At 46.3% G+C, this 19,355-nt stretch overlaps 1 long non-coding RNA gene across 1 annotated transcript in view; it reads right to left on the bottom strand.

Moving 5' to 3' along the window:
- The window catches only part of LOC146866900 (uncharacterized), a 40,714-nt gene extending 25,919 nt beyond the window's left edge, over positions 1-14,795 (bottom strand). The window contains exon 1 of the long non-coding RNA XR_014965989.1: positions 14,570-14,795. This is a non-coding gene — a long non-coding RNA (uncharacterized LOC146866900). The remainder of the gene's footprint in view (positions 1-14,569) is intronic.
- Positions 14,796-19,355: the final 4,560 nt, after the last annotated feature.

Below are 19,355 nucleotides of genomic sequence, written 5' to 3'. Positions count from 1 at the left end.
GTTAACCTACACTTGTCATGCTAGGGTCTACCTGCTGGTGCTACGACACCGGGGCTTCTAATGACTTGCGAAGCGTTCTAAGGTCTAGCATGAGATAGTCCTCTCTCAGGAGAGTGGTCTGGCGGTTATTAAGGCTGAACCTGGTTCCCCAGTTCCAAATTCAGCAGCTCTGGCCATAGTGCCATATCCTCTCCCCCACTGAACACCATACCGCCCCACTGAGAGAAACTCAGACTGCCTTCAACTACAACCCAATTGTTGCCAGCTATAAACACCTGGATGCGGCTCAATTTAAATTACGCACTGGGCAAGAGCAATATGTGGCCTACAAGAAAAAAGTGACAGCCCCCTGGAAAAAGCAAACAATCATAGGCAATGCAAAATTTTGCAAACCATGTGAAATGTAAGCAGGAACAACATGCTTACCTTAACGCTTTTACACTCACTGTTCAGAAATCAGTGAGTGCTTTTGCCTGAAAAGTTAAGGACATGACAACAGGGCCCTGAATGGACCCATTCCAATGGCCATTTCTTATATCCTTACAAAACGTAAGCAGTATGGTAAAAAAACGACAACATCCCTAGATGCAGAGCAGCAGTACAAGTTCCAAGCCCAGGGAAAACAAAGCCAAGACAACAAAAATAGCGCTTCACTGGCAAACTCTGTAAAAGTGGCGATAATGTGTTTGGGTGTGAATAAAATCAATCTGGCCAGTTTGCTACCACTCTGTCTTACTTTATTATTTCTTTTTCATATTTTTAAACTTTTATTCCCGATGCTGCACTTTGGAATTAAATGTCAGAAAAATACGTCATTGATTTTCCAGCAAAAGTGATTTTCTTTTTTGGATCCTTTTCACAGGGGAGCAACTAAAAGAAAGGAGAGGAAAGAGAGTGAGAACCCCGTCTTGCAGCCACTGTTTTCAGTAAGAGAAGAACTGCCGGGCTAGCAGGCGAGAGGCCTCAGCATGTACAGAGAGCTGCTGTGCCTGAAAGTCATCTTCGCAGGCCTCCCGACAGCTCAAAAGATGGGCCCACAACTTGGTGATCAGTGATCAGAGGCAGGCAACCTCGCTCTGCACGGGAAACAGCCTTTACCACGAAGCATTTTCTACGCATTACGTTTACAACGGTACACTTACCTCGTAAACGTCTTCACAACGCGTAATGCTTCAACTACCATCTTTACCACGCAAGCAACGTCATCACGGAACAACGTCTTCCTAATCCAAAAAAATGCGTCGTCCGTTTTCAGTGTCGGCGGAGACCTGCGAAAAAGGCAAAAAAAAGAAGAAAGGGGGTTTGGGGGGGTCGCCCCCCCCCAAAAAAAGAAAAAGCGGGGTAAAGGAAAAATCGAGGTAAAGGCAAAGGGTAGAAAAACATTCCGTTGTAACGCATGCGTGGTAAAGGCATGCGTTGCAACGGAATGCGTAGTAACGACATATATTCGCACCGCACTGCCTCCGCCCTGCACAAGAAGTCACTCACTCATAACTCGCACCCCCCGCATCCCCATAGTGACGCCGCTGCATGCGTCCATGACTTTTAAGATTGTCCCAGTCCGAAATGAACACAAAGCTATGACAATGAATTCATTGTTCAAGTACCAAACGTCCCACTGTCAAACTAGTTTCCACATTATTCGAATATGTACAACAATATTGCCTGGCCGGTTTCTATATTACCTTCCAGAATGGAAATGTCAACATCCACTGCAAACCCCCCAGGAAAAGCACAAATGGTAACTCTTCTAATGCATCTGTCGATCCCTGATGGAACTGCTCTTATAGTTGGCTAGAAACCCCAGGAGGGTAGGGATTGTGGGAGGACAGAAAAGCCATGAACTGGGGAGGGCTAGAACATAGACGAGCGCAACCCCATTACACAGCACTTGTTTCCATGAATACTGTTACACACTGACAGCACTGGTCACTTACCTCTATACCTTCAGGTTTGAGTTTCAATATAGCGACTCACTAACTCCAAATCTATGATTTCCAGGTCTGCCATCGCTGCATGGGACCACTCGTTATGGAATCTGGCTGCGAATGTTGGATGGTGGCACGTTATAGATGGAGACCCTACAATAACGTGCCAGCTAACTAAACCTCCATAGCTCTTTCAACCTGCACCTTCCTAGATATTCTATATTCTGACGGTACTAACTCAGCAAGACACATTCATGTGCCCATATGTTGTAGCTGCTTCAAGCAATGCAGGGTGTACGTCCACATGACAGAATGCAACTGCCCCACAGTGGTTGGTGATGAAGTAAGGGCCTCATTTATGAAGGCTTGCAACACTTTTACGCCGCCATTGAGTAACTTTTTGTGATACAGCGACAGCATAAATAATGCACCACGTTGCGTCCTATTTACAAAGCGACGCATCTAGGCAGATGCCTGTGCTACATTATACCTGTATCATGTATAATGTATGCAGGGTGGGCTTTCCCACGTGGAAAAGCCTCGTAGAAGTGGCACAGTGAAATCTATCCAATTTCAGTGTGCCACTTCTAGGACACTACTACTTATAAACCTTATGCCTGCTTCATAGCAGGCGTAAGGGTGATGCAGTGCATTGGGAATAGTCCTACCCCATGCATTGCAGGAGTTGTGTCATGCTTGGGACACAACTCCAGCAATGCATGACTTTTGCGTCGACAGATCAATCAGATTCCTGACGTATCTGTCATGTCTCACGACATGGAGCGCCGTACATTAAATACAGCGCAGACATCGTGACACAAGGAGCCAAACGAGGTACCCTTGCATTAGGACAAAGCATACCAACCAAAACTCAGCCCAAAATAGAATTACAACACCCTCTTCTTACCAGCGACTCTGAATACTCTTCTGCTTGGCCAGACCTGTAAGCAAGCAAGCAACACTTCTCCTCCACAACCTCCACAACCGCTCAGAACAATCAGCAATGTGCTCCTTCCCAAATGCTGAGCCTCAGAGTAGCAAGTGTCAGGAATAGACTCCCTTGGGGTTGGAGCTTATTGGACTGTGTAACAAGTAACTCCAAGTGCTTGCGCAGGTTTCAGTAACCAGTGACGCCCAAGGCCATGCATTATGCCACAAATCACCCCAAAGACACACTGGCTCCTGCCACGGTGGCAGGGAAACATTTTCAGACCAGCACTAGCAACATAGGTGGCGAGGGAGCCATCAAAGGAGCTATTGAGCCTGACAACAAAACCTCGTCGCCAAAGCATAGTCCCTCCAATATGTAAACTACATTGAAATGACAGTCTCTGTATGTTCCCCACTGTGTCAGTATATGAAGCACCGCTTTATTCTTGCTAGTTTCACCACTTTCACTTAGAAGGTAGAGCAGGCCAGCCAGATCCTCAGCTTTCACCCTCATAAAGAGCATCTCTCGCTGCCATGGGAGTTTACACATTCTTCCAGGAAGTAATGCACTCATGCTCGCTTACCGTTTGTACAGATTCATTCCAGTATGTACAACTCAGTTGCATGGTTGTTTCTACATTCCACTGAGCACGGAAACAGCATTCTCATTCTAATTTGCACATTTCTCCCAGCAGGCAAAGCGCCACAGCCAAGCCAATTTGCACATTAGTGTGTCAAGTCCAGAGTGCCTCATTCGCACTCTCCGACGTACTCCCGCTGGGTGAGGTCTGTAGTGGGCGGCGACTGCTAGATTGGAGTTGCTGACAGGAAGCCGCAGGAGCCATCTCCTAAACACCTTGGCATTGATTGTGTGCTGCACAGCCCACAGCACTCATCAGGGCAGTGCTGCAGACAGAGAGGTGCTGGGCTCAGCTGGGGCCCACACTGGCTCGTGCTCACCTCTCTCTTCCTGCAGAGGCGGCAGGCCCAGGCCTGCTCCTGTGTCCAGAGGCCTGTGGAGTACAGCTGTCACATCAGGTGTCCGCACATGCGCGTTAGCAGGCAGCCACGTTTCACAGATATCCTAATATTCTGGCCTGAAATAACAAGCTACCCGTGTAATGGGGTGGCCTACTGTTGGCAGGGGTGGGAGTGAGTGGGCTGATTGGCTGGGTGGCAGGAACTGTTATTGAAACTGGCATTTTTAGGGCTCTATGGGTAGACGACCATAATAATTAAGCTCTTAAAGCGAAATCCTGATTGCTGGCTCCATGTGGGATTGCCCTGTATCCTGCGGAGGTCAATTCAGCCAGGGTCGGACTGGCCTATAGTGCAATCGGGCAGTGTGAGCTATGTTTAGGAGAGGTCTTGCTCTACTACAAACATTGATCTCACACTATTCACCTCGTCGTCACCTCAGGTCAGGAGCCAATTTTCTGATGAACGCAACCAGAATTAAGAGATCTAGATGGGGGGGAAGATCATTCACTCACCTGGTACCCAAACTCTGGAACAGTAAGGATCCAGAGCTCCGAATGGTTTGAAACAAACTCTCTTTTAAAAAGAGGCTCAAGACCTGGTTGTTCCCCTAAATGTGCGCGTTAATATCTCTCTGTACTGTTTCACCTCATTGCTGGGATGCCCGAGGGTAGCTATGTGCTTTACAAATCCCTAAACCTAAACCTAAACCTGGTCTGACAGGTCAGTGTGCTTGCCGGTCTGCGTTCTGATGTTTGTGGACCTGCTATATGGTCTGCTGGGCAGGTGTTACTGTTGATTTCCCTGATATTAAAACAGACATTGCCTGCAGCAAGATCAAATCTGTGCAGAATTTCAGATCTTGCAAAACACCTACACAGCATCTTTACAATTTTAACATTGCCCCAATTTGCAAGCATGGGCCACTTTTTAGCTATTTATTTAAATAAAGGGGCTACTTTTTTTTGTGCTCGGGCCAATTTTCTATCCCAGTCCGACCCTGAATTCAGTCCTGATTGTAGGGTTTATTATATTTGCCAAATATAACAACAGAACTTCTTACTGAGCTCATGAGATTATTTTTTTGTAAAGCACTAATTTTCAATGGTGTTAGTCACAGAGCACTGTGAGTGGTCAGCAATAAAGAAAAGTGAGCTGTCATCCTCATATTGGTATGAGGTCCAGAAGAAAAGCCTTGTTAGGTGGGCAAACCCACATTATCCTAGAATGGGTTAAAGCAGACAGCTCGTAAATGGTCACTATGTGACGTCTGAATGGCTGGACTAATCAGGGCATTGATTAAGAGTGCTTACTTAATTCCAATGGGGCTACTAACAGGGGTTACCGGACCTTCAGAATAACGAGGACTTTGGGAACACGGCAGACCTGTCTATTTCACCTGGAGACTTCGGTTGTTGAAAGCAGCTGTACTTTCTGGGTGAAATGCGGGGTGTAAAATAAGGAACAACCAAGGGAATCAGTGTTCCAAGTACGGATTCCCCAGGTAATTCTTTATCACTTAGGGGAGCCTCAGGGTTTCACTTGTAATTGCTGTTAACTCCCCCTGCCACCAGAGTTACTGGACTCCTTGGTATTGTTAAATTAGGAGGTGCTGGAGTTAACGGGTGGGTTCCCCAGAAACTCGTAAGGGAGACCTAGGAGTGGTAATGCATGCGGCTCAAGCACAGGCTCAAGATCCTTCAGGTGGATAGAGCATGGCATTCTGCAAAATCAAACCATTTGTTCCAGACTTGGGTGAGATACTCCGTTGAGAACCCACCTACAACAGATGTGAATAAGGACCCCCTTGGTCTTGGTGTTATTCCTGGTTTAAGATGATATCCAGCTAAGCGGAAGGGTATTGCGTGAGCCATAGTTCCTACTGTGCTTTGGAGGTGGTCCCCTTGGGTCAGAGTTATTCCGGCTGTCCATGAACCCATAAATGTGTCCATGAATCCATAAATGTGGGGTGGAGTTGTCAATGCCCCGCCAAGCTCTATAGCTGTAGCAGTGGGTGAAGTCAGTTGCAGCGGTTTAGCAGAACAGACCTTAGAACAGCCACCATTTTTATTCCTTAAGTGCGTACCACACTCGGCATGCATCCGCTTTTAATGGTTGGGCTGGTGTCCACCCACAAGGCAGGGCATCTACGTCACTTGGTGCTCAACATTTCATGATCGCTACTTCCTGCTGGGATTATTATGGGAAAGTCATTCAAGATGCCAACACGTGGTTTGGACAATCTGATTGGCCACTGAGTTTGGCTCAAACAGGGTCATTTCAGCCAATCTGCCTGGGCTCCAAGCGACCAATCTGAATTGACTTCTGCATGCGGTCAATCGGAACAGTCACAGAATCTCTTATTGCTCATTGCGTTTTCTTTACCGGTTTTATTATTTTAAGCGTATTTCGCAACAATCTGACTATTGTAGCCAACTGAGAGCTATATCTCAAATCAGACGGTGAGCACTGCTAGCGCTTGCAGAAGCTGTACTCTCAGCAAGTAGACCGCCTGCCTCAAGGAGCTTAGAAACAGAGAAAGACAGAGAGATAGAAGCTCTGGAAGGAATCGCCACCTACCACCACCAATCCCACAATCTGAAACGGAGTTAACATTTGAAAAGAAAATCAAGTAAAGGCAAAGAACGTGCTATACGAAACAGAGGTGTGGGCTGAGGAGTAGGGTTGCGCCTGGGGTCTTAATTAGTGATTGGAACAAACAATCCTCTCATTTGTAAAAGAAATGCTACATCCACCACTGGAGGGTTTTCCTATGGCAGAGAATCCACCATCCTAAAGACGCCGCGTGTGACACTATCTCTATGGCAAAGGTAGTTCTGTAGGTGGATTCTCGGCATGAGCTCTGCTTGGCTCTTCCTTGCAGCTGTTCTCTTAGGCTGCCCTTCGAGCAAAGGTACAGGTCATAGGGACCTTGGTGAGCTCCCAAATGGCAATCACACCCACTCTCGATCTGCTTACAGTGATTCATTCCCCTCTGCACTGTGTCGGGGTTTTCTTGCTACATTGAACAGTTTCCAACCTGAGCCTGTCCCAGGGATACCAGCCTCGCAGCGGTCCATCAGTGGCCGTCTCTGCACTGTTTCCAGGGCACTCTGTATCTGCTGGGCAGATCATGTCTTCACTCTCCCTTTCTGTGCCAGTGTGTGCGTTTGCAGCATTTCTGTAACTCCTCTGAGGCAATCCAGTGCACACAGAGGAACTTAAATTACTAAAAAGAACAATAATTTCCGTACAAATATTCCTGAAGTCTGAAATGTCCATTCAACTATTCCCAACCCTGAACAAACCTTCAGAATTTCATGTGCTGAGCCTACAAAGTTGGAGCATCGGCTACAAAATACTACAGCTGCGCTTCCTGCAAGTCGAAGCCACTGTGCTTACAACCGCTGCCAACTGTTTGTATGACACATGTATGTGGTATTTCAATTGGCAGGGGAGAGGTGTAAAGAATCAGAGACAAGTATTAAGCCAACGAGTAATCCAAGAGGTAACTGGTGTGTGGACTGTTAATGCATTGTGATGTAGTGTTCTTTAAAGAGGTGAGTCTCTCTCCTAAATTTGAGCAATGTGTCCCTTTAGGGTGAGGTTAGTGTCCAGGATGAATCTATGTGACTTGCTATTCAGTGAAAGTTGGGGTTTGAAGCAGTCCAGTCAAGACACATCGGGTCTGATCCAACAATGTGAAACCACAAACATGTCTCTTAACTCCCACCAACCACCTTCATCCCCAGTGTCATCTGGAGAGCTTACATTTCTAATTCTGAAGTTATGTTTTTCACGAAAGACTGGGCCCAAACAGTTCATTTGGGCATTTCCATCGATACTGGTCTAGAGACCCTTGTTCTTCTGATGACCCAAGATGATGCCCGGTCAGCCCTCTGGGGGAAGGGTTCCATTACGGATCATTGCAAGGGCTTAGCATTGTTTCATCAATAGATGTCATGGTGTAATGAGGGTCACACTGCCATATAAATCAGCATTAAAAGATGAATGCCCAGAGTAGGGTAGCTTTTATCTCTAAGTATCTTCCATGTCCTCTTGCAGGCTGGGTCTAGATTACCGGGCTGCTGAGAATGAGTCTCCTGGTTGCCCCATTAACTGGAGATTGAGTAAGTGTATTGAATTGGCGTTGGGACCAGGAATACATGTTTTTGGAATTGGGCGGAGTCCATGTTCCAGTTTGGGTGGTGAGGTTTATGTCTTTGCTGTTTTTAGGTCTCGCCTGACCCAGCGCATGCGCTGGTCTGGCGAGACTTTTTGTGAGGGCTCGAAAAAGAGCTACCATGACAAGCTTAGAGGTACAGTGGATGTGCGCGGGCGAGCGCTTAGGAGCAGAGGCACCATATGGCAAACCTCGTCATGCTCATTAAGTGCCCGCGATCACTTTCACTTTTGCCCGCGATCACTTTTGCGGCGCCCCTTTGATGTTCTCGTTCAAAGAACATCAAACATCAAAGAACATGTTGTTGTGTTAATGCTTTGCTGCGCCCGTTTGACTTACAATGTGCTTTCTCTTTCCACAAACTCGATGTTTGTGTTCCTTTATTTTGAGATGCTTTTAGTATTACTGTTTTGTGACTTAAAGAACATTAAGGAAATGTTACTGTGAAACTGGACAACGTTCACAGTGTTTATTTCTGATCGCAGCAGCTGCTTCATGTCCGTTGCAACATTTAGGGAGTCCTTTCGTTGGTGCTTTCATGAGGACATGATGAGGAAGCTGGAAACCTTTGGCACATTCTCTTTAAAAGCACAGCATGTTGGCGACTGGTTAATCGATTAGACCTATGTAGCGCTTTAGATCTCAAAGCGCTATGGTGGGTGCAGCATTTGCAACTCATGAAATATGGGGTGGCAGGTTTGAGTGCACATTGGCTGCAATCGAACTCTTAAGATGATGGGCTGTGTGTATCCATTATCAGCACTCAGTTTTCGCTAAGTGATCTTGTTTGTTTTGTTGTTGTGTTAATGGTTTGCAGCGCCCGTTTGACTTACAACGTGCTTTCTCTATCCACAAAATCAATGTTTGTGTTCCTTTATTTTGAGATGCTTTTAGTATTACTGTTTTGTGACTTGACTTAAGGAACATTAAGGAAATGTTACCGTGAAACTGGACAACAAGTTCACAGTGTTTATTTCTGATCGCAGTGGCTGCTTCATGTCGGTTGCACCATTCAGGGAGTCCTTTCGTTGGTGCTTTCATGAGGACATGATGAGGAGGCTGGAAACTTTTGGCACATTCTCTTTAAAAGCACAGCATGTTGGCAACTGGTTAGTCGATTAAACCTATGTAGCGCTTTAGATCTCAAAGCACTATGGTGGGTGCAGCAGTTATAACTCATGAAATATGGGGTGCAACTCACAAGGAGGGGGCAGGTTTGAGTGCACATTGGCTGCAATCGAACTCTTAAGATGATGGGCTGTGTGTATCCATTATCAGCACTCAATCTTCGCTAAGTGATCTTGTTTTGTTGTTGTGTCAATGCTTTGCTGCGCCCGTTTGACTTACAACGTGCTTTCTCTTTCCGCAAACTCGATGTTTGTGTTCCTTTATTTTGAGACGCTTTTAGTATTACTGTCACACACACAATCACAACCACACACAACCACACACAACCACAACCACACACACAACCACACGCACAACCACACACACAAGCACACACACACACACAAACACACACACAACCACACACACACACAACCACACATACAACCACACACACACACACACACACAACCACACACACAACCACACACATCCACACACACAACCACACCCACACACACAACCACACCCACAAGCACACACACAACAACCACACAACCACACACACAACTACACACACACAACCACACACAACCCCACACACAACCACACACACACAACCCCACACACAACCACACACACAACCACAACTACAAACACAACTACATGCACAACCACACCCACACCCACATGCACAACCACACACACAACCACACCCACAGCCACACACAACCACACCCACAACCACAACACCCACCACGACCACACACACACACAACCGCAACCACACACAACCACACACACACACAACCACCCACACACAACCACACACACACAACCACAACCACACCCACAACCACACACACACACAACCACACACAACCACACACACACAACCACACACACAACCACACACACACATAACCACACAAAACCACACACACACATAACCACACACACACAACCACACACAACCACACATTCACACACACCCACAACTGCACCCGCTCCCACAACCGCACCCACACCCACAACCACACACACAACCACAAACACACAACCACACACACACACAACCACACACACACACACACACACACAACCACACACAACACCACACCAAGCATTGGCATAGCCAATAGGTCGCGAACTTATAAGTGTTTAGCCACGCAACAGTTGATGTGGTTGCACCAAGGATATTGTGCTGCATAACGAAATACTTAGAAGGTCCCAAAAGCGAGACCTATTGGCTATGCCAATGCTTGTTTCACTGCTTTTGAAACTCACCCACACAGGTTCAGATTCCTCTTTCATCGAGGGCTGCCTGTTTCATAACTTACTGGATATCTTGTACATCTCTTTCTTGCACCTCTGCCACAGTATGAACCTTTGGTTGGGGACTGTAAAGTTTTGGCATGATTTAATGGCGCACCAATTGACTAGCATTGTTTACGGGGGCAACATAGCATATGTGTTATAGTACCCAGCTCTTCAACATTACAATTGACTTTGAGGCCGTGTCTCGGGCCCAGAACTTACTAACACGTGACAGATTTGAATGCCCATCTTTTTTCAATGTAAATAAGGGGCCTACGACTTTCAAAGATATACCTTTGAATGGACATTGATTGTATTGAGAGTAATTACTTGTGTCTTGCAGTATTCCAGCCTGAAAACCTCTTTACCACATCCTGGAGTAAGGCTTACTCCCTTACATAGTCGAGTGTCCACAATTAGTAGCATCTTTAACCAACTGCGGTGCATTAGTACCTAGATCCCTGGGACATCAGTGATGAATGGCACAGCCCATCACAAATCATACTATTACCTTCTGATTGCCTTGGGGCCAAAGTAAAGCCTTACTGACTATTCAGCTTTATGTTAAGTCATCCAGCCATTCCTCTGTCTTGGCATTCTCTTGTGTCTGTTGCTGTTTAATCACCATCTGTAAATTCTGTGGTAAATCACTTTTTCTTAACTTCTTATATAACTATTTTTTTGTTTCGAAACAATTTATGATTGGTAACTAGCGCATTTTAAATGTGCTAGTTAGTAATCATAAATTGCACATTAAATTGGCAGCAGAGAGAGAAATGCAAGCAGATCAGAAACATCAATAATTTGTTGAAAAATGTGATGAAAGAAATGTTTTAGTCCTATTAGCCAAACGAAATGCATCATCTCTAATTTAGGAGCAAAACATGTATGTCATTAATATTAATGGCCACTCTTAGAAATTGGGTTACTGCTTGACTGGGGTGTGAACCTGATTCAAGCAGCAACCACAATCCTTGTCAGGGTAAGGCACCAGCAATCCCCAAATTAACTGTGCTCAACCCCCCTAGTAGCTTATCACAGAGCAGTCAGGCTTAACTTAGAAGCAATGTGTAAAGTATTTGTGCAACACGGCAAACAGTAACACAGTGAAAACACACCAAAAAAGGAACCCACAACAGAGTTAGAAACATAGAGTCGTTTTTAATAAATAAAACAAGACTAAAACAACGAAAGACCAATTAGTAGAATCAAAGATATTGATTTTTAAAGTTTTTTAGAGAAAATAGCGCCAAAAGGCGCAAAGTGGCAACTGTGGATATCTGGTTGTGCTGGACTGAAAAAAGTCACAAATTCAGGTCGACCTCAATGAAGTGTAGGCCAGCTACAGGAACCCAGTGAGGAACAGAGTACCTTAAATCCTGGCTTGTGGATCGTTGCGTGGATCCACTGCGGAGATACGTTGCGCAGTTGAAGGGATGTGTCGGTTCCAAGTTGCAGTGAGGCTGTGGTGCGAGGTCCTGTTGCGTCAAGTATCCTGTAGACAGGTTTTGCGATACGAAGACCAGCGTCAAGGATGCGGTTCCGCATTTAGGGCAATGCGCAGCTTTCAAAGAGGTGTGAGGCTGCGATGCAGAGTACGGTGTCATCATCTAGGCTGCCGTCGATGAGGGATGTGAGTACCTGCACTGAGGATGCGTCATGAGGTCGGAGTGATGCGGCAGTTCCGAAGAGCTGCGATGCGATACAGGTCTTTGCGATGGGCCCAATCCATGCAGCAGCAGCAATGCGTCAGTTCTGCTTGTGCTTGTGATGTACAGCCGAGGAGGTGCATCAGTTCTGCTGGATCCACAGAAGCTGGTAAGCACCTTAAGCCCACTTCCAAGGGTCCAGGACTATGGTGTCACCACTTGGCAGGACAGGGTAGACTCACAGTTGGCAGATTTCAGGTGCAAATGCATGATTGTGGGTTCTGGGTTCAAGAGATGCAGGTCAAGCCCATCTCACTCAGGCAAGAGGGCAGCAGGCAGCAGGTCGGCATGACAAAGCAGGAGTCTAGCAAGGTACAGTTCAGCAGAGTGGCAGTCTTCCTGGCAGAGTCTCACGGGTCCAGAAGTGCACTGAAGTGATGGTGTCTGAGGTTCAGTTTTTATACCCAGTTGTGCCTTTGAAGTGGGGAAGAAGCTTCTAGAGGCTTTCCTTTGAAGTTCCCAGTCATCCTGCCTAACCTGCCCTGGCTCCAGACTAACTACAGGCAGTATGCAGCTCTTTGTGTGAAGGAATAACTCAGCTTATTCAGTGTAAGTGGGGCTGTGCCCAGCTTCTCCCTCCCATCTTGCCAGCGATGGCCCATCGAGGCACACCTACGCTCCCTATTGTGTGTGGCTGTCTGGGAGGAATACACAAAGCTCAACTGTCAGCTACACCCAGTCATGTGACCAGAGACAGGCTGCAGGCACTAAATTGCTAAGGTAGAAAAATGCCAACTTTCTAAAAGTGGCATTTTCAGAATGCTATTTAAAATACTACTTCACAATAAGTTAGGATTTTTAATTGTGATTCCAGAGACACCAAACATGAACAGGGCTTCCCTTCCCATTTGGAAATGTTACTTATAAAATGTAATAAGGCAACTACTATGTTATCCTATGGGCGAGATATGCCTTGTAGTAGTGAAAAACCAATCATAGAGATTTTTCACTACCAGGACATGTAAAACTTAAAAGTGCATGTCCTACTTTTTGAATACATTGCTCCCTGCCCTCTGGGCTGTCCAGGGCCCACACTAGGAGTGACTTACATGTAATTAAATAGGAGGTTTGGCCCTGGCAAAATGTTTATTTTGCCAGGTCGGAATGGCAGTCTAAGACTCCACACATAGTCTCTGCATTGGCAGGCCTCAAACATGATTAAAGGGCTACTTAAGTGGGTGGCTCAATCAGTGCTGCATGCCCAATAGTAGCATTTCATTTACAAGCCCTGGGTAAATGTAGTGCCACTTTAATAAGGACTCATAAGTACATTAAATATGAAAATTGGATTAAGTCAATGTTACCATGTTCTAGAGGAGAGAGCACAAGCACTTTAGAACTGGTTATCAGTGGTAAAGTGTGCAGAATCCTAAACGCAGCAAAAACAAGATCATGGAAAATGGAGGAGGAAGGCAAACAGTTGAGGGGGAAACCACCAATAGGCTGACAGGTCTAACAAGCACGAAAGATAAACCCTTATTATGCACATTGATTTCAGCTTCAGAAAAATTATAGCAAGTCTGGCTGAAAATGAGGATAGTAATTAAGGTAGCAGGCTCCATGTTTGTTTAAGGGTGTTAGACAGTGCTTTAAATGGACAGGTACTGTCCGGCATGAGTACCTGCATTTCTTTAACCCCTTCAATGCGCATGACGGAGCGGTTCCGTCATGCGCATCGGTTGCGCTGTGCGTATGACGGAACCGCTCCGTCATGGCCCCGCCCGCGCAATAGAACCTTCAGCACAGCGCGGTAATCGGCGCCGCGCTGAAGGGGTTAAGTTGAAAGAGAGAGAGTGCCTGCACTTCTCAGCACTTTGGCAAAACATTTAATAGTAGTACCAGAACTCTAAGGAACTGTTAGTCTAAATAGCAAATACCTGCATTTCTATGTTTCCATAGAAAACATGGGTTTAGGTGTCTGTCAAAACAAAGTTTAGGGTGCCCTGTTCGGAAAAACTTTGAGTTTATTTTCCATTTTCAACTAATTCAAGCCCTCATGATGTCACACACTATTGAATTATATGTTAAACTTTCAGAAATGGGAGCAAGCAAAAAACAGCTGAAATCCCAAACTATCTAGCATTCGCCAAATAGAACCAAAAAGAATGCTCTGAACAAGCATTGAGAAAGTAATTTCCTCTTGTGTTTGTCTTCTATCAACATATGTAAAATTTAGTGTCTAATAAGCCTGTTCCTCCGATGTAGGTAACATATGGTAGTTGGATGGCATAGTGATATTTTGATGTTTAGTGGACTGTTGCGTAATGTTAAATGTTAAATGTTAAAAAAAAGAACGCACATTGTGCTGAAATTGTAGCTTTACTTGCCGGATAATCTAACTCAATAAATTAATTTGCCTTCACAACATGCTTTCTTACTACAACAAGGAAAAATAAGAGAGCGCTCAAATATCTTACCATTCCATTGGGTCAAACTAATAATTTTCTCCTTAATTCTCTTCCTGGGTCTTGTCTCTTCTCTTTCTATGTTTACACGTTGCTGCCTACGAAGTGACCACCAGCTCTGCTGAATGAGACAAACATAACATGTGTATTTGTAAAGCGCTCTTTTACCCAGAAGGGTATCTTGGAGCTCACTTTAAGATGTTTATTGTTACCCCACTCAATGGTACTGGTTTTATCAACCTCAGACGGGTGAAAGGCTGAGTGTACCCACCAGGATTTGAACCTGTGACCATGAGGTCAAAGACAGGCCCCTCCAGTGGATGCATTAGCCACCAGACCTGACAAGAGTGGTGGGAGACAGGAGAGGGACAGAGACTTAATGAGAACAGCATAGTGAAAGAAGTGAAGTAGAGGGAGAATGTAGGTAGAGAACTACATATGAGGTGGTGTTACAAGTGAGGTAGTGAGAGATGTAAGGTAAGGAGCTAAAGGTGAGTATCAAGAAAGAAACAGGTAGAAAGAGGGATCCCTAGAAGAGAGAGGTAGAAATAAGTAAGATTTTAGAGTGAGTTCAACAGATCAAGAGATAGGGAGAGAATAAATGTAGAGAGAGCGGTGATATACACCGAGCGGTGAGGTAGAGAGAGTTAAGGTATAAAGAGAGGTGATCTAGAGGGAGATAATGGCGGGAAGAAGAAGAGGTAGATTTTTAGAGGCACAGGGTAGATGGGTAAAGAGATAGACAGATGGGCAAAATGAGAAGTAAAGTACAGAAAGACAAGTCCCGATAAAATATTAGGGTGACAGAGAGAAAAGTCCAGTGTGTAGTGAAGGATAGAAAGAGTTGGATTTTCTTGAAAAAAAGGGTGAAATAGGAGGACAGAGGTGTATTAGAGAATGAAGTAAGGTTGATACAATGGAAGACAATGAGAATATGAGAGTGAGTTGAAGTAGAGACCGAGAAGTGAGGTACAGAAAGTGAGCTGAAATGGAGGAGGTAAAGAGTGATGAGAGAATGAGGTAATCATAGATTGAAAAGATGTAAAGCTAAAGGTAGAGAAAGAGGTAGCATGAACAAATTAAGATATTGCGATAGATAGTGTAGAGGGAACCCTGCGGCTAGCATAACTTGTGGGTCGCGGGTCACGGCGGGGGGTCGCTCATACTTAAAAAAAGAAGCATTAAAATACATAAATAAACTTACCGTTGAGCTGGGTCCCGCATCTCCGCTCCTGCTCTTCTCCGTCTCGGACAGAAGTACAGCCAGCCCCACTGACCAATCGCAATGCAGCATTGTGATTGGTAGGCACCCAGGCTCCCCTGACAAATCACAATGCTGCAATCCAGCGTAGTGATTGGTTTTGACCCTCAACCAGGGAATGGGAGCCTGGGCTTGTTCTCCATGCAGGCTGTAATGTAGCCTGCATGGAGAACGGGGAAAGTGTACATGACTGGTTTGGGCGGTCCGAGAGGGCCGACCAAACAGTCATTGCGCACTTAGGAGTGGGCAAACCACTCCTTCCCCTGTCCTGCTGCAAAAGCAGGGCAGCCTCGACACCCGCCCGCCCCCAAAGCAGAAGGAAGCATAAAATGATAATAACTTAAAGTTATTATCATTGTCTGCTTCTTCTTCACATTGCTTTAAAGCAGTGGGGCGATGCTTCTCCGCTACAGTGGAGGAGCTGCGGCCAGAGGGAACAGAGGCAGAAAGAAAGAGGAGTTGGAGGGGTGAGCTAGTCAATAACTTGTGAGGTAAAATGAGAGAATGGGGAGTGACAGAGGTGGAGTTAATGGATGATGTAGTAAGGGAGATATGAGATAGACAAATGTGGTAGAGATTGAGGTGCAGAGAATGGGTGAGCTAGAGAGAGGGAAGAAAGGTAGAGAGGTGAAGTAGACAGAGAGAGATAGTGGTGAGGTGATGAAATAAATGAGGTTGAGAGAGGTGAAGTAAATGGAGGAGAGAGAGTGGGAGGTGCGAGGTAGAGATGGGTGAGGTGGAGAGAGAGGCAAGTTGGAAAGAGGGTAGAGTGCTAGAAGTGTGAATTTAGGGACAGGGAGTGGGTAGAGAGAGGTGAGGTTGTGAAATAAGTATAGAGAGGTTGGCTAAAGAAAGGTGTATCTGAGAAAGAAATGTGAAGTAGAGAGACATGAGGTAGAGAGTTGGTACCTAATAGAGATGCAGAGATATATAGAGAGAGAAATGGAGAAATGGGTAAGGTGAAAGATGTGAGGTGATACAACGAGAGAGCTAGGAGACAGAAAAGAGAGGCAAAAAAGGTGACAATGAGGGAGTTAGAGAAAGGATTAGAGAACTGAAGTAGAGAGAAGGATGGGAATTACGTTATTTATTGAAATTGAGAGGGATGAAGTACAACAAGAAAGAGCATGAAGGACAGAGAGAGAGAAATAGAGAGACAGAGTTGAGATGAAGAAAGAAAAGGTTGAATGTGCGTGGAGAGGTAGTGATATGGGAAAGGCAGAAAGAGGGAGGCAAGGTGAAGAATATCTTAGACAGAGGTAAAGATGTGGGAGGTCCATAAGGGAAAGAGATGACAGATCAGGAGAAAGGGGAGGAGAAAAGAGGGCTAGACAGGTAGAGAGTGATGGGGTAGGGATACAGAGAGTCAGAGGTAAAAGTCGGCAGAGATAGGTAGACAGATTGATAGAGAAGAAGCCAGAGGTGAGGTCAGTTTATCAGGGGTCCCCTTAGAAGGTAGAGGTCATGGGCAAGAGTCCACCCTCTTAGAGCCAAAATACTCTAATTTAGCTGTCAGTTGTAGTTATCCAAAGACCGTTTTTGGACCGTACCAATACTTACAGTGGGAGTTTAGTCAGCCCATTCATTATCATTGGTTGGCTTTCTTGTCAGACTCATTTGCTTGCTTCTTATTCATTGGATTTCCTTCATCTTCTTGGACTCTCCTGTCCTCTGGAGCATAGCTTCTTTACAGCCCTTTTAAATAGATACCTTGTATCTTTCAATTTCTTACATTCAGGGAATTATATTTTTCTTTTGATTTTAGCACTCTATAGGAGCATGTTTGTTTTTATTGCTCCACCCCACCATGTGCTGCCTCTACCTTCAAAACCCCACCCTCTTGAGGATGCTCTCCCCTCATCTCATCCGTTCTACCATCCCTTCCTACCTGACTCAGCTTTTTTATAACCTGTTGTTCCATCCCTCTCTGCTTGCAGCTGCAGCATGTCAACAATGTTTACTGGCTCCCACACTTTTCCCCACCCCTCCCTATCAGTTTATTTATTTGCATTTTATTTTTCAACTTTTAAGGAGTTTGCATCTCTGTGCTGGGGCTCAACCTACTGGTGCCCTAGTCAAGGGGTGTGTGTGTGTGTGTGTGTAGGTGTTTGTGTGTGTGTGTACGCGTGCGTGTGTGTGTGTGTTAGAAATTGGATTTTAGTAGGCTAGGGCGTGGGCCACAGCCAGGCAAAAACCACCACTCTAGTCAGGATAAGGGAGTTACACTTCTAAAATAACCTCTGCTCACCCCCTTGGTAGCTTGGCACGAGCAGCCAGGCTTATCTTAGAGGAAGTGTGTAAAGCATTTGCACATAACCAACAGTAATACAGTGTACGCACTACAAAAGGACACCACACCAGTTTAGAAAAATAGCCAATATTTTTATATACTCTGAGAGAAGACCAAATACGATACAAATCCACAATACTATACTTAAAAGTTCACAGTTCCCAGAAATACGCTGACTAAAATGTGATCCTTGTGTGGATAGCTCCGTCCGGGCTACCACGGCGTCGTGAACAACAAATCCAACAGTTCTGGCTTATCGCGGGGTCGTGGGCCAGCTATGGTTTCGGGAAGACCTGCAAACAGTACCTGTGAGAAATACAGGGCGCTGAGATCATTGAAGTCACTCGCGTTGCAGGTCGAGCTCCTCTCTGGTGGAATCAGGAGCGCTGGCGCCGGTAGGCGTCGGGTGCTGCAGTGTGAAGTGCAGTGGTGTGGTGCCCCCAGGTCGCAGTGCGAGCAGCAGCTCAGTGGCGGCATCAGATGGTGTCGTCGGTGAGACCAGGGTCGCCGTGTGAGATGAAGGCGGTGCTCGCCACGGTGCTAGCAGGTCACGGTGCAAGAGGCGACGTCGTCGTTGCTGAAGCGCTGCCGTTGGCTGATGAACTGGAGTCGATGGCGCCGGTGTCGGTAGGCCAAGGCTGCGGTGCGGAATGAGGGCGGTGCGTCGTGTGACTTACGAGCGGTGCCCTCGAACCATGGTGCAACAGTGGCGTTGATTTCGGCAGAAAGTGACGGCATCAGACAGACCAAGGCGTCCTCGTGAAGCAAGGCGGTGCAGAGTGCGGTGCCCACAGGTCGCGGTGCAAGCAGCGGCTCGGTGGTGGCATCAACAGGCGTCGTCGGTGAGACCAGGGTTGCGGTGCAGCGTTGCGGTGGTGCTCTCTGCGGTGCCAAAGCTTTGGCGTGAAGTGAGGCGGTGCAGAGTGCGGTGCCCACAGGCCGCGGTGCAAGCAGCGGCTTGGTGGCGGCATCAATAGGCGTCGTCGGTGAGACCAGGGTTGCAGTGCGGCGTTGCGGCGGTGCCCTCTGCGGTGCCTTCAGGACACGGAGTCGGCAGTGATGTCGTAGACATCGTCGAGTTGGTGTTCTTCGGGTTGCAGCACAAAACACACAGTCCCCAGTGCTGGGGGTCGAAGAACTTGAAGTCTTTGCTGTTCCTGAGACTTCGTGAATAGGGGGCAAGCTCTACCTCAAGCCCTTGGAGAGACTCACAAGTTAGGTTGCAGAAAGTCCAGTCCAGACCTTTC

This window comes from Triturus cristatus, chromosome 1_2 (assembly GCF_964204655.1).
Source record: "Triturus cristatus chromosome 1_2, aTriCri1.1, whole genome shotgun sequence".
Lineage (NCBI taxonomy): Eukaryota > Metazoa > Chordata > Amphibia > Caudata > Salamandridae > Triturus > Triturus cristatus.
Note: the sequence above shows the minus strand (reverse complement) of the source record. Positions and strands in the feature narration are given on the sequence as shown.